Source organism: Antechinus flavipes, chromosome 2, assembly GCF_016432865.1.
Source record: "Antechinus flavipes isolate AdamAnt ecotype Samford, QLD, Australia chromosome 2, AdamAnt_v2, whole genome shotgun sequence".
Classification (NCBI taxonomy): Eukaryota; Metazoa; Chordata; class Mammalia; order Dasyuromorphia; family Dasyuridae; genus Antechinus; species Antechinus flavipes.
In genome coordinates this window covers 71928962-71943087 of record NC_067399.1, presented here as the reverse complement: position 1 = coordinate 71943087, position 14126 = coordinate 71928962, and positions in this window count along the sequence as shown.

Genomic DNA, 14126 nt, shown 5'->3' with positions numbered 1-14126 from the left:
CCTGTGTGGGACCCCAAAACACCCTGGTTCTCTGCCTCAGCTCTTGCTGCATTTTGGCTCTGGCACTTCCCTCACTGTCCAATTGAAGCAGATCTTTTCTGAAATTCTTCCAAAATATCTTCTGGAAATTTGTAACACTCCAAATATTTGTGGGTTCTGTCACTCCAAATCCAGTTCAGAAGCTTGATCTGATCTTGATCTGAGGGATCTTATTTGCAGGAGCTCAAATAAAAATATGTCTATTCTTCACCTTTTTGGCTCCACCCCTGCTGGTTAAATCTTTTGACCCAGACCAAACTGGAAGTCCAAATTTAAATTATCCAAAAGCAAGGATAATTTAAGAATTTTTTGCTATTTTTCTTCTTACATTAAATCAATAAATGTTTAACAATTTTCAAATATTTTATAACAACTTTTAACAGTTTAATTAACAATGTAACTGCCTTAATAATAAAAGAGAACCACTGTTAGAATAAGGCAGAACTTGCTAACAAATAGAAGAATTTCTTGCAGATACCACAACTTTCCTTTTTATTCCAACAATGGCTCATCAAATTTCACATTACAAGAAAATATTTTTTTAGAAACAAAATCATTACCAGTCAAATGGCATTAATTTACTCTAATACATTTCCAAATTATCTTTGGGCCAAAACCCAATAGAGAATAATCCGGTATGAAGCAATTACATTCATTTAAAAAAGTGATAATAACAATACATAGCATTTATATAGTGCTTACCACATGCCAGGCTCTTTCTGATTTTTAAAGCTTAATTTAAAGAGTTTCAGAACTGTGTTCTGGAGGGCTTTTTCTTCAGTGTTACTTTAAAATGTTTAGGTTTTTTATTTTCCATTTTTTATCTGAATTTTGTTTAAACATATCAGCATAATAGCTAATAATATCATAGGGCAATTAAAAGTAGTAAGCATTAAGATTTACTTTTTTAATTCTTAGTGGAGCCAATATGCTCTTTGAAGGGGTAAAACATTCCCAAACAAATATTTTGTCCAATTGTTCATCTTCTAAACAAGACAGGTACTATGTTAAGTGCTTTACATTTATTATCTCTACAATGGTAGACACGTGAAATAATATTAAGTTCTAATTTATCACAATTTTCCTAATTACAAAAGATACCCATAATTTAGTCTAAGGACAATATTTTAAGCAAATCAAGTTTGAGTTCACAATTTCAGCTTATACTATTTAGAACCTTGATGAGATCAAAACCCCTTTTAAAAAATTTCAAAATCTTTTACTTTCAAACCCTTCATTTATATTCAGTGTAAACAGATAACTCAGATCTATTTATTTTCACTTCTTTCTTATGTCTATCCCAAATTATTTCTCAATCATAGTCTTTTAACATTTCACTGTGTAGTATTATCTTAATTTGGGAGACTTTATTAATTTATTTAAATAATTGAATTTTGTTAAATCACTTTATATTAGTTTCAACATACTTATTCTCACCCTTCAGGAAGGGAAGAGAGATTGGTAGCAGTTAATCTCACCCCTATCTATATACGTCTAAAAATTAACTAAGCTATTTTAGCAGTTACAAAAACATGCAAACAATGATTATTTAAAAAAAAATAATAATGCCATGAATTTTTGTAACTTGGGACCAAGAACTCATTCCTTTTTATCTGTGTCTTTTGTCTGTCTTTCCATCTTGACAGAGTCAGAAATATAGAGAAAGTCTATGTTCCTTATGGCTGGCAGAGATGTTTAAAATTTTATTTTTTCTCCTTTGGCTGATGAGGCTATAAGAAAAAAATCTATTTTATAAATAATGTATAATTATATGATAAAACCAACATATCAAAAATTTTAATATTCCACAATTTTCTACAGGCTTAAAATTTGATTGAAAAATCCCTTCTGCAGGCCAGATTTTGGAATTATCCAGATTGTAATATTTACACCAATTGTTCAACTTTTTAAAAAATGTATTTTTGGCTAAAATGTAATTTACCTTTACCATCAAATAAAATGAATTGATGGGGAAAACAACTTGGTTTCTGTAGAGAGAGTGATATTAATTGATTGAATCATGGGTTCTTATTTTTAAATCTTTTTTCCCATTTCTTAACAGTAAATTTTTAATAAGACACCCCTTTTGGTGACAATAAAAATACTCATGGCTTATTATTGATGATTGAATAACAATTAATGTAATTGGCATTTTTGTTACATTTTTTCTTCTTTTTCTTTAGTACACATATTGGTTAACATTTCTTAACCTCACCTATGCTTTTTTCATGCCATCTAGGACAACCTTTATGGAAATAATTACATTTTTCTGGCATGGTTTGGTTAGCAACTGTTGGAATTAATTATTTTAGTATTTCTTGGATTGATTGGATCCAATTCTGCATAACTTAACATTTTTATACAACCTGTCACAAAAGTAGTTTGAAATTTCATTTTTCTCATGAAATGTTTCTTGGAATTAGAAGAGCCTAATGTTATCAGCTGAGTTTTTTGAGTCTTCAAAATATTAATTAGGGATGCAGTCAAAGTTGGCAGATAAATAGTTCCAGCATTTTCACTAAATTTAGAAGTATTTCTCTTGTATTTGGAGAAATTAAAGGGACTAAAAGATTAGTCAAATTTTTAGATATCATTTTTCTTGGCTGAGAACATCATTTATAAACATTTCTTGGAGAGAAAAGATGCCCATTCTGGTCCCTTATGTTCAAAAAACAAAATCTACTATAGTAGAAGGAGAGTATAATGGAGAAGGAGAAATAAAAGGAAAAATTGAAGAGATAGAAGGCATAGTATGTCAAAAAAAATGGGCCTTTAGGAAGTGATGGGAATCCCATGTTAGCAGGATATGCCAGCAAAAACAGTAGTTTATTTTGTAAGTTAGGTTAGCTTAATGATCAATCTTAATTAAAATATAATAGTGTTAAATTTGGGTCAGAATAATTTATCAACTGAATCTCTTACAGTTTCAGCCCAAATATTACATAATATAATAAAATCTATTTAATAAACTTAGTTTAAATAAAAAATTAATAATAGCATAATTTTGGGTCATTTCTGAATTAAACATGTAGTTTCTTTTGGTTCCAAAATATAAGATTTCTAGGGAATTTGCTTCAGAATCCATCTCTTCCTTTACTTATAAAATGTGATCACTTAAAGGATTCTTTTTTCTATAACAGAGATGGATTCAGCTTCTTTTAGAATGAATTTATTTTTCATATTTATAAAATAAATGGTCTCTTTCACATGTAGAAATAATTAATTCATTTCTCCTACTTGTAACAGGAGTAAATTCCCTTACCTTTATGAAGAATGGATTCTTTTCTCCAACTTATAACAGGAATGTTATTAACTCCATTCTTTTTAAGGTACTAGTGGTTAACCTGTCCAGAGAAATTTGAGATCAAAGTCAAGAGAGAGTGTGATCTCTTGGGCAGTCCTTCATGGAAAAGAAGTTCAGAAGGACTATAAAATGTGAACATGTTGATTTATTAGGAAGACTGGTAATAACAAATGAGTCAGGTCCAAGACCTTCTCAGTAGGTACAAGGGTATCATATAAAAGTTTACAGAGCTGTCTTGTAGTCAGTAATGAGAAAAAAATTCATTTTAAACAATCTTGCAAACATTGGTCTACTCTCTTTAGGTTGGCTACTTTTACAAATTTTCTGATTATTTACAAAACATTCTGGAACCTATTACAAAAATCCTAGAACATTATGTGGTTATTGCTTCCACATCTTAATTTTCCATAATCATATATTCTATCACAGAAGGAGCTTAAAAAAAATTTAGATTCACATGACATATTCCTGCATTTGAATTATTCATGGTCATATTACCAGTAGTGGACTTTAAGGAAAATTCAATTTGTTAACACACACACACACAAACACACACACACACACACACACACACAGAAACACACACACATATATTTAATTTTATTTTTATTTTTATTTTTTGCTGAGGCAATTGGGATTAAGTGATTTGCCCAAGGTCACACAGAGCTAGGAAGTGTTAAATGTCTGAGACCAAATTTGAATTCAAGTCCTCCTGACTTCAGGGCTGTGTTCTATCTACTGTGCCACCTAGCTGCCCCCAATTTATTAACATATTTAAACCTGATTTTCAAAAATAAAATTACGTGAATTGATAGCTTTACCAATATTGTATTAGCATGCCTGTCTTTTCATAGTCCCTCCAACATTTGCTGTTGTAATAAGAATGCACACTTGTTTTACTTTTTAATTTTTCACACACACACACACACATATATATTTCCCCAGTTGATTCCTGCCATTTTAACACTTGGCAGAACAAATTTTAACATCTTATCAATAGAAATGTTTTAAAGTCAGTTGGAGCAATAAAGATCTTATCTTTTTCTAAAATGAAGTATATTTCCTTTAAAGTCATATTTCATTTTATTTATTTTATTTGCAGAATGTGGGGAAAGTTGAAAGGAAGATATCAAAATCTCTCTTTAAGAATCATGTGTACTTTACTTTGGAGATTTATCTTGCTAGGTCAATTTTCCAGAATAAACTTAAAAAGCAAGAAATATATCTTACTCTACACATATGAGGTAGGAACCATATCCAACAAGAATCATATTTGACTTATGTGGTCAGTGGAAATATAGGCATCAGCAAAATTGGCATTTCAGAATAAAACTGTAAAGTTTATATCTATAATAAATACAGATATAATAAACCATGAATATTTTCCTAAATGACATACTATAAATATCACAATAATAAGAAAAAGTTATTGATGCATTTTTTTATTTTTATAAATAAAATCATTAAAATGGCTATGCCCCATGAGGAAAATGTACCTTTGACAGAGAATGTGAAATGACCTTTTAAGGAAAGAAAGCACCACCCTTTCAAAAAAATTTACCAGTTGAATCTGTGACCAAAATATGGCCTTTTGTCAGTATCTTTTCAGAAATATAAAGAAGATTTAAACAGAAAAAAAAATTATTACCTAGAAATGAAAGGATGAAAGAATTAAAACATAGCAACAAAACATTGAACATGGTCTGCCCCAAGTCTCACATTTTATGTAGTTTGTTTAATAATGTACATTGCCATTCTTGTTTATCAAATTTGATGAATAAAATTATTAAGTATTTATTATAATTAGATCTTGTGTGTTACAAAGATAATATTATAAATTTGGTGCTTGAATAAATTATAAGAGATTCAGAAAGTCCAATGTTGCACAGGTAGAAAATGACAAACCTTGAAAATATCAGTAGCCTTACTTTAAGTACTGTTTTCTGTGCCAGAAAGACTTAGTGGAAAATCCCACCTTTGGTACTTTCTAAATGGCATGCATAGATCAGCACACACACACACACACACACACACACACACACACACTATGTACACACATGTATACATATGCTTCATAAATACAGACACACATATCTAGACATAAATGCATGTGTATATAAGTCTTCTTGTATACATGCATGAGTAGAGCATACATACATACAAACAGCTTCAGTTTCTTCATCTTTAGAATGAAGATGACAATTAACAATCATTTCACATAGTTTATATTAATATCAACAGGGATAATACATGTGTAGTTATTTGCAAATCTTTTAAATTAAGGTTTAAGTTTTAAAGTGCTTTCTAGATGTCTTTTCTTCCTTCTTTCTCTAGAATCAAGGGTTATGGATTTGTTCTACATTGAGGTAGATTCTAATCCTCTCTAGTTACTCAGTGAGACTTTGACACACAAACATACATACATGCATAAACATCTATGAACCTTCAATTCATGAACCTGTCCTTTAAAACAGAATCATTGTGGGATTATAAGTAATACCTTGTTTTGTGTCCCTCTGATCCTCCTAGATTCATCTTTTTTTTTCCCCAACATATTGCTCCTCTCTTTAAAAACCCACAATAAATATGTAATAATGATAAAAACAACCTCAATAAGTGAGTTTTAGAGAGGAATGAATAATAAAAGTATATATGGAAAGCAGAGGCAGCTTAGAAGTTACCTTGAAGGTCTAAGAGAAAAGCTTGTGGTTTATGTGGTTCTCACTTGAAATCCCTTTGTAGGTTCTTAAGAGTAATGTAATCAAAGAAATATTTTCTAAGGTGTATCTTAGAGTGAAATTCACACACACACACACACACACACACACACACACACACACACGCACATGCACACACACACACACAAGGAAAAGGAATAGTAAGAGGATTGAGGCAAGGGTTCCAGCCACAAGACTCATGGAGTAACATATAAATGGGATGATGTAGGCCTTCTCTAGGATGTGTTCTTAAATTAATCATGAGACAACTGGATTTGGAATATAAGAAAGGGAAGAATAATTTAGTAATAACTATGATTAATAGTCTTTGTAATCCTTTCCAACTCATATTTTGTGATTCAATGATATTTTAATAATCAAAATAAAGAGACTAATCTAATAATTTACACCTTAAATATATATCAAATCATACAACTGACATCCTTATTTAATCCACAAATGATGAGAATAAGCTGGTATCAGATGCCAATAATAATAATATGTCAATCTGCTAGAATATCATGGGGGTAGCCAAAGGTAATAAGTGAATTCAGACAATCTAAGCATTCTTGATGGCCTCAAAAAATCAGGTGTATTGATATCTGAGGTTCTTGGGTATAGGGGAAAGTAGTTCTGGTTTTGAACTTTAACTATTTTAAATGAATGTAGTGTTTTAATATTTGCAAAGCATTTCACTTTTGTTGCCTTATTCAGAGTACTTGAGACAAATACTACAGATATTATTATAGTGCTTCTCCCATATCTGCATATGTGCCATCTCAAATAAAGCCATTATATCAAATCCAATTCAAATAGAAAATATAATATCCTTCCCTCCACCCAGGCTCTTTAATTTCAATAAGCCAACTTCAACTTTAGCTTTGATTGATCATAAGCCTTCACAACATTTCCTAGACATTTGTAACAGTGCTATCTTGAGTATAATAAGGCTTTCCTTTTCACATCCAGCTTACATTGAATGTCTTCTTCTCACTTTAAAATATAAGTTCTTCAGGCAAAAACTGATTGAATTGACTAGTATTTGTATCAAGACAGTTCAGCATAGTTTCTGTGATACAGAGAATAATTGTTACTTTATTATCTATATCCATAAATCTATGTATCTATCTATATGTGATTTGATAATATTGGTGAATATTTGTTAATTTTGGTAGTATCAAAAATATTTTAGTCAATTTTGATAATGATTTCCACGCAGCTTCATCAATTCCATTAACTATTTGCCTATTCTCACCCCTACTCTCAATAAAAAGGTGGTCTTTCTTCACTCTTCTTATCATCTTATCTATGGAATGGCAAAAAAAAAAAAAATCTTTTTTTTTCCTCTTACTGATCCTTAAAAATTTATTTTCCAGTTAAAGTAAATTTTCATCATTTTGATCCATCACCTTAAGATTTTCCAACATTAAATCAAATTTATTTTGTAACATATGTTAGATACACAATTTTCTTTCCAAAGAGAGATCTTGTTTTGTCTTCTTTCCCCTTAAAATCAGTAATTTATTTTTTCTTCCCTGACTCAAAAATAAAGAATCAGTACTTCATAAAGCCAAATATTAATCAGTACTTCATGAAGCCAAATATTAATCATACTAAAAAGAAAATCACTTTAAAATCACCATACCAAGAATACTATTCATAAGTGTTGCTTATTAACAGAAGTTTTATGTTTTAAGCACATTTTTTTTCTCTTTTAGAATGTCATCATAGATGAGAAATTTGGCTTTACTATGCTCCCATAACAACTAAGTAATGAAGAAAAAAATTAAACTTCAGTCATCCAGACACCAATTTTAGACCTATAAACATTGTACTTAACATTTTTGAACCCCTATCTGCCCATTTGTAAAATATGACTAATACATAATGTCTTCATCATACAGATGTTATTAAATAATTTGTAAATCAATCAATCACCACATAAAGGTATATGATTAGTCATAGTTAAAGAATTGTCAGGGTCTTTAGAAACCATTTCCTCTATGCTTTCATTTTGCCAATGAGATAATATGCATGAAAGATCTTTATGAAGTGATATATTTATTAATTCAAGAAATATTGACCATAAGGTCAATGTGCTAACTCCTAAAGATACAAAGACAAAATAATACAGTACCTTATCTCTTTATATCTTTAGCTTTACATTCTAATAAACATAGCTAAAAAAAATATACATATACATATATATATATAGCTATAACTGAGCAGATGAACTTGGAAAGTCAAGCACTTAAGGCGAATTACTTATTGGACAATACTCTATTAGCATATGCTTGGAAAATGGTCTGCCTCACTATCCTGTGCTGGCTTGATTTGTTGGTGTATACAGAGAATGATAGGAGGGATTAGAGGGTGGAATAAGAGAAGCGAGAATGACTTCTGGCCAGGAGAGGAAGGTGGAGATTCCTGTGTCCATTCCTCTCAATTGGACAAAGAATAAAGATCAAGGACTTTTGCTTATCCTGACTCTGGCTGATTCTAAGGTATCCAGGGTGCTAACTCAGTCTTCACATTTGGTGCCCAATGTGTGGACCAAGGACCCTACTTTCACTGAAGAAGTCTTCAGGGATCAGGAAATTGGGTGAGTATTTTAATAGACAAACAGGGAACTTACTTAACAAAGTTAAGGGCTAAACTAGTAAACTTTTCTAGCTGAAATGGGGCAGATGTTAGGAAAAGATTCTCCCCCATCCCTACTCACCCCAAAGGGGTGCTATAGAAAGCATGCTTAAGTTGATCAAGGGAAAAGGCTTAATTATAACTTGGGAACAGATTGCTAGACTCTTGGGTATATTACAATGCATGTCCTCTTGGTTCTTAGAGGAAGAAGTATTATGATAATTGGAAGCTAATAGATCAACTATGTGAATACTACAATGATACAGATCCTTATTCAATTTCCAAGGAAGCATTCTATATATACAACATAATGCAATTGCCCTTAAAGAATCCTGCAAGTTATAGATAAAAGAAAAAAAATTCAGAACAGCCAGATGAGGAAGTGTGAGGAAAAAAAGGAGGACAAAGAATGGATTAATGACCATTGTGGAGTTAAATGAGATTCAAGGGTGTCATGATTCTCCTTCTCCCAAGGCAGCTTCAACTCTGCCTACTCCTACAGAGCAAATCCCTGACATGCCCCCACGAACTCCACCATCCAAGATGAAGGGAGGAGGAGTAGTGGGAAGGGCAGTAATACCACCAATATCTCCCCCCTAGCAATCACCCCCTCCTATGACTAGATTGCAAAAGGCAGTACTTAAAGCCACAGAAGAAGGGCAGAATTTAGATGATTTGAAAATAGAAATGTATCCTGTGGTTCAACAATTTAACTCTTCAGGTCAAGAAAGTAGAAGATACACTCCTTTTGATCTAGAAATCCTCAAAGACCTGAAAAAGGCTTGCACTCTTTATGGGGCTACATCAGCTAATGTTAAGATGTTATTATAGAATTTGGATTATAAAGTCTTAACCCCTAGTAACTGGAAATATATAGCAAGGGTATGCTTAGAACCTGGGCAAAACTTGTTGTGGCTTTCTGAATATAGTTAGCTCTGTAGGATACAAGCCCAACAAAATAGTCAAAGTGGAGTTCATACTGCAATCACCTGTGACCTACTAACAGGTGTCGGTCCTTATGCAGATGTCTCAGTACAAATTAATTATTCTGTAGCAGCATATCAGCAAATTGCTGCTAATGCTATCAAAGCGTGGGCTTCTCTCCACAATAAAGATGAAAAAGGGGGGGCCTTCACAAAAATAACACAAGGGCCAAATGAACTCTTTGCTGATTTTGTGGGACATTTGCAGACAGCTATCACAAGAATTAATGGTGAAAATGCAGTAACAGACATTTGGTAAGGCAACTTGCTAAGGAAAATGCTAATGAGGTTTGTAAAAGAAGTATACTAGGACTATGCAAGGATGCTCCTTTAGAGGAGAACATAAGATGTTGTGCCACAGTGGCCACAAATGCCTTTTATAGCCAGGTTATGTTGCAGACTTCCCAAGATCCCAAAATGGGAAGACAGGGTCCCTTCTGGCAAGGGACTTCCAGAGAGACTCGTTAATGCTTTCAATGTGGTAAAGTAGGGCATCTGAAAGCTCAATGTTGACATAGAGAAAGAATGAGAAAACAGGATGGGAGAACAAGACTCAACACCCCATGTCCAAAATGCAACAGAGACTTTCACTGGGGCTCAGAATGTAGACAGATTCAGGGAAATGAGATGAGGGGCCCGGCCCCAGGACCCTGGGCAAAAAACACTTGGGGCATGATAGCCTATGCTACACCCAGAGAGTGCCTAGAAGTCTGGTACCCAGACATGACCAATCAGCCAGAAAGCCATATGATGGGAGAAGGGGATTACACAGTCAACCAGCCAGGAAGCAACCTGATGGGAGAAAGGGATTACAATTGGGGAGAATAGAGCTGTATGCATCTGGGAAAACTGAGATAACCCCTGGAGACATGAAATCTGTTCCTCTCTAGCCTATAAATCTCTTGCCTCCAGGCACAGTAGGCTTCACCATTTCACCTCCTGAGAGCACTTACAAAACATACACTGATGTGGGAAACTGGGGAATGTGTAGATAATATCCCAGTCACTAATACAGGTAGATAATGTGTGACTTATCACCCAGGAGAAGTAGTAGCATCAGGTTTACTCATACAGAATCCTAATAAGCAACCTGGTAATAGTCACCCAGATTCTGACTCCCAGAAACAAAATCCAGTAATATACTGGGCAGAAGCTGTAACAGCTGACCATGCTATGCTCACTATCTATATAAATAGCACACCATTAGAAGGATTCATAGACACTGGTATAGATCGTACAGTCATTAGAGGTGCTAACTGGCCCAGTCACTGGCCACAGATTAAGGGCGACATCTACATGTCTGGCATAGGAGGATCAATGGCAGCTGAAGTTAGTGCTACCCCTTTGAGAAGGACTATTGAAGGCAAAACAGGAGTTTTTACTCCTTTTATAGTTGAAAAAATCTCCATCAATCTGTGGGGAAGAGACATTTTACAACAATTAGGGTTAAAAATGAGTATTTTGGTTTTTTAGGTAGGGCTGCTGTTGAAGGCCTGCCAGCACTTTCACCTGTTACTATACAATGGAAAACTGATACACCAGTGTGGATAGAATAGTGGCCCTTAGGTAGCATTAAAATTCAGGCCTTATTGGATATAGTACAGAAGCAACTTGACCAAGGACACTTACAATCTTCTCTAAGTCCTTGGAATTCCCCAGTATTTATTGTAAGAAAGAAATCTGGAAAATGGAGGATGTTGACTGATTTAAGAAAGGTAAATGAACAGATGGAAATTATGGGAACTCTTCAGCCTGGACTTCCATTTCCTACTCAATTCCTAGAGAATGGCCTCTTTGGGTTATAGACATTAAGGATTGTTTCTAGTCTATCCCCCCAGATAAGGAGGATATGAAAAGATTTGCCTTTTCAATGCCAAGCGTTAATTTACCCGAGCCATATAAAAGATATGAATGGATGGTTTTGACACAAGGAACGAAAAACAGCCATACTATGTGTCAAATGTATGTTGCTGCTGTTCTTACTCCAGTAAGAAAAGCATTTCAAAAAGTTAGGTTATTACATTACATGGATGATATATTGGGATATGCACCTGAGGAACAAATATTAGAAGCATGTCTACAAAAGACCACAGAAACACTAAGGAATTACAAATTGCACATAGCTCCAGAAAAAAATTGAGACATGCTCCTTTTCAATATTTAGGATATGAAGTATACCCTAAGGTGCTTACAGTATAAAAACTTTCCTTAATAACAGAGAAGCTAAACACCTTAAATGACTTTTAGAAATTAATAGGAGATATCCAATGGATGTGTCCAGTGTTAGGCTTGACTACCTATCAATTGCAATCATTATATGACATTTTAAGGAGAGACAGTGCTTTAAACTGACTACATTAGCTTACAAAAGAAGCTCAAGAGACTTTGAGAGAAGTTGAACTGGCTTTATACAATATGGTTGAAAGAGTCACTCAAAAATCCTTCGAAATATCAGTTTTTGCTACACAAGAGGCATGCACAGCAGTTCTTCATCAAGGAGACAGTGTGATATAGTGGATGAACCTCCTAGCACAAGCAGAACAAAGCCTTACTGATTACCCAGTGCTTGTGGCTAGTATTTTATTAAAGGCCATTAAGTGAGCAGTACACTTATCTGGAATAAGACCTGACAAGAAATACACTTTTTATATGAATGCACAAATTAATGTTTGCTGTGAAACCATCCCAGAATGGCGAATTTTATTAGCTATGGCTCTAAATCTTACACACAGGTCTCCATTAAAGATAACCAGACTATTATATAATTGGTGATGCATTCTTGAAGAGAAGGTTTCTAAAGTTCCTCTTAAAGGACCAACTATCTTTACAGATGCATCCAAACATAATATTTGTGCTGTATACTCTTGTGACTTAACTTAAATAAAGAGAGCAGTCAGAACTCCTTTTCAGTTCACTCAGCAGAATGAATTGTATGCGATCATTTTAACTCTTACTTATTATCCAGGAGACATAAATATAATATCTGATTCTGCCTATTCAGTAGTGTGGTACAAAGAATTGCCACAGCCCAAATAAAATTTGCAGCCTCTAATATATATCAGCTCTTTAAGAAACTTCAAGAGCAAATGAGAAAGCATCCAGATAAGATTTATATTTTGCATGTCCACTCTCATAGTGGACTTCCAAGTCCGATTTTTGATGGTAATTCAAAGGCAGATAGCCTTCTAACTATGTTGGTCAATACTCCTTTATTCCAAGAAGCCCAGGAATCTCATTCTAAATATTATCAGGCTGCTTGAGCTATTTACAATTTGGAATAACAAGAGAGGAAGCTAGGAGCATAGTAATAGCCTGTACAGCTTGCCTTCCTTTCCATGCTCCTAAACTCCCTTCAGGGAAGAACCCTCATGTTTTGAGAGACCCAATGAAATTTGGCAAATGGATGTGACCCATTATAAATTTTTTGATCATCTGTCTTTTATCCACATTGTGGTAGATACCTTTTCAGTATTCACTTTTGCAATACCAACAGAAAAAGAGACAGCCCAAGTGGTCACTGAATTCCTGATCCAAGCATTGAAATTATGGGGGTGCCACGAGCAATAAAAACAGATAATGGACCTGCATATACTTCTAAACATTTTGCACACTTTTGTGCACAGTATAAGATTTTACACACTGCTGGCATACACTTTAATCCTCAAGGACAGGCAATAGTAGAGAGGAGAATCAGAGACATTAAGATGTTCCTCCAAAAACAAAAAAAAAGGGGAGCCACAGGTAACCCTAGGTAACTTCTAAATCTAGCCCTTTCAACTATTAACTTCTTGATTTTTGACAAAGTTGCACTGGCTCCAGCAGACAGGTTTTATAACCCACCGGAAGGGCAGTGCCCAGTGCGAGTAGCTCCACTATCTTTAGATAATCGCCAGGTGATGTGGAGAGACCCAGAAAGTGGTGAATGGAAGGGACCAGATAGGTTAACTGCTTGTGGGAGAGGGTTTGCTTGTATCTCTACAGATGGAGAAGGGATCAGACGGGTGTCAAAGAGCCATATTCACCTTGTCCATCAGAGAGAAACAGAGCAGACCCTTGAAACAAAGGAGAAGACCCAAGAAACATTGGGTGATTCCAATACTGACTGTGCCCACCACTGAAAGAGCCTGGCAGTTATAGCGTCTGACTCATGGACATCAAAAATAGTTGGACTTCAAAACCCTCAGGAATCACTGGATTCCCTGAGACATGATAAAATTATTGTAGGATAGTATGTCAATAAACATTTATTAAATGTCAGAAACTAAATGTAAACACTAGGTATACAAATAAAAGTAAAAGACAGTCTCTCGTCTAGAAAAGCCTATAAGTTACGGGGAGATCACAATGTAATGGAATAAATACAAAGGCTGCATAAGTAATGATTTGGGGTAGGTGTCAAGATGAGGTTTTATGATCAAATAACTCTTGAGCTGAACTTTGGAG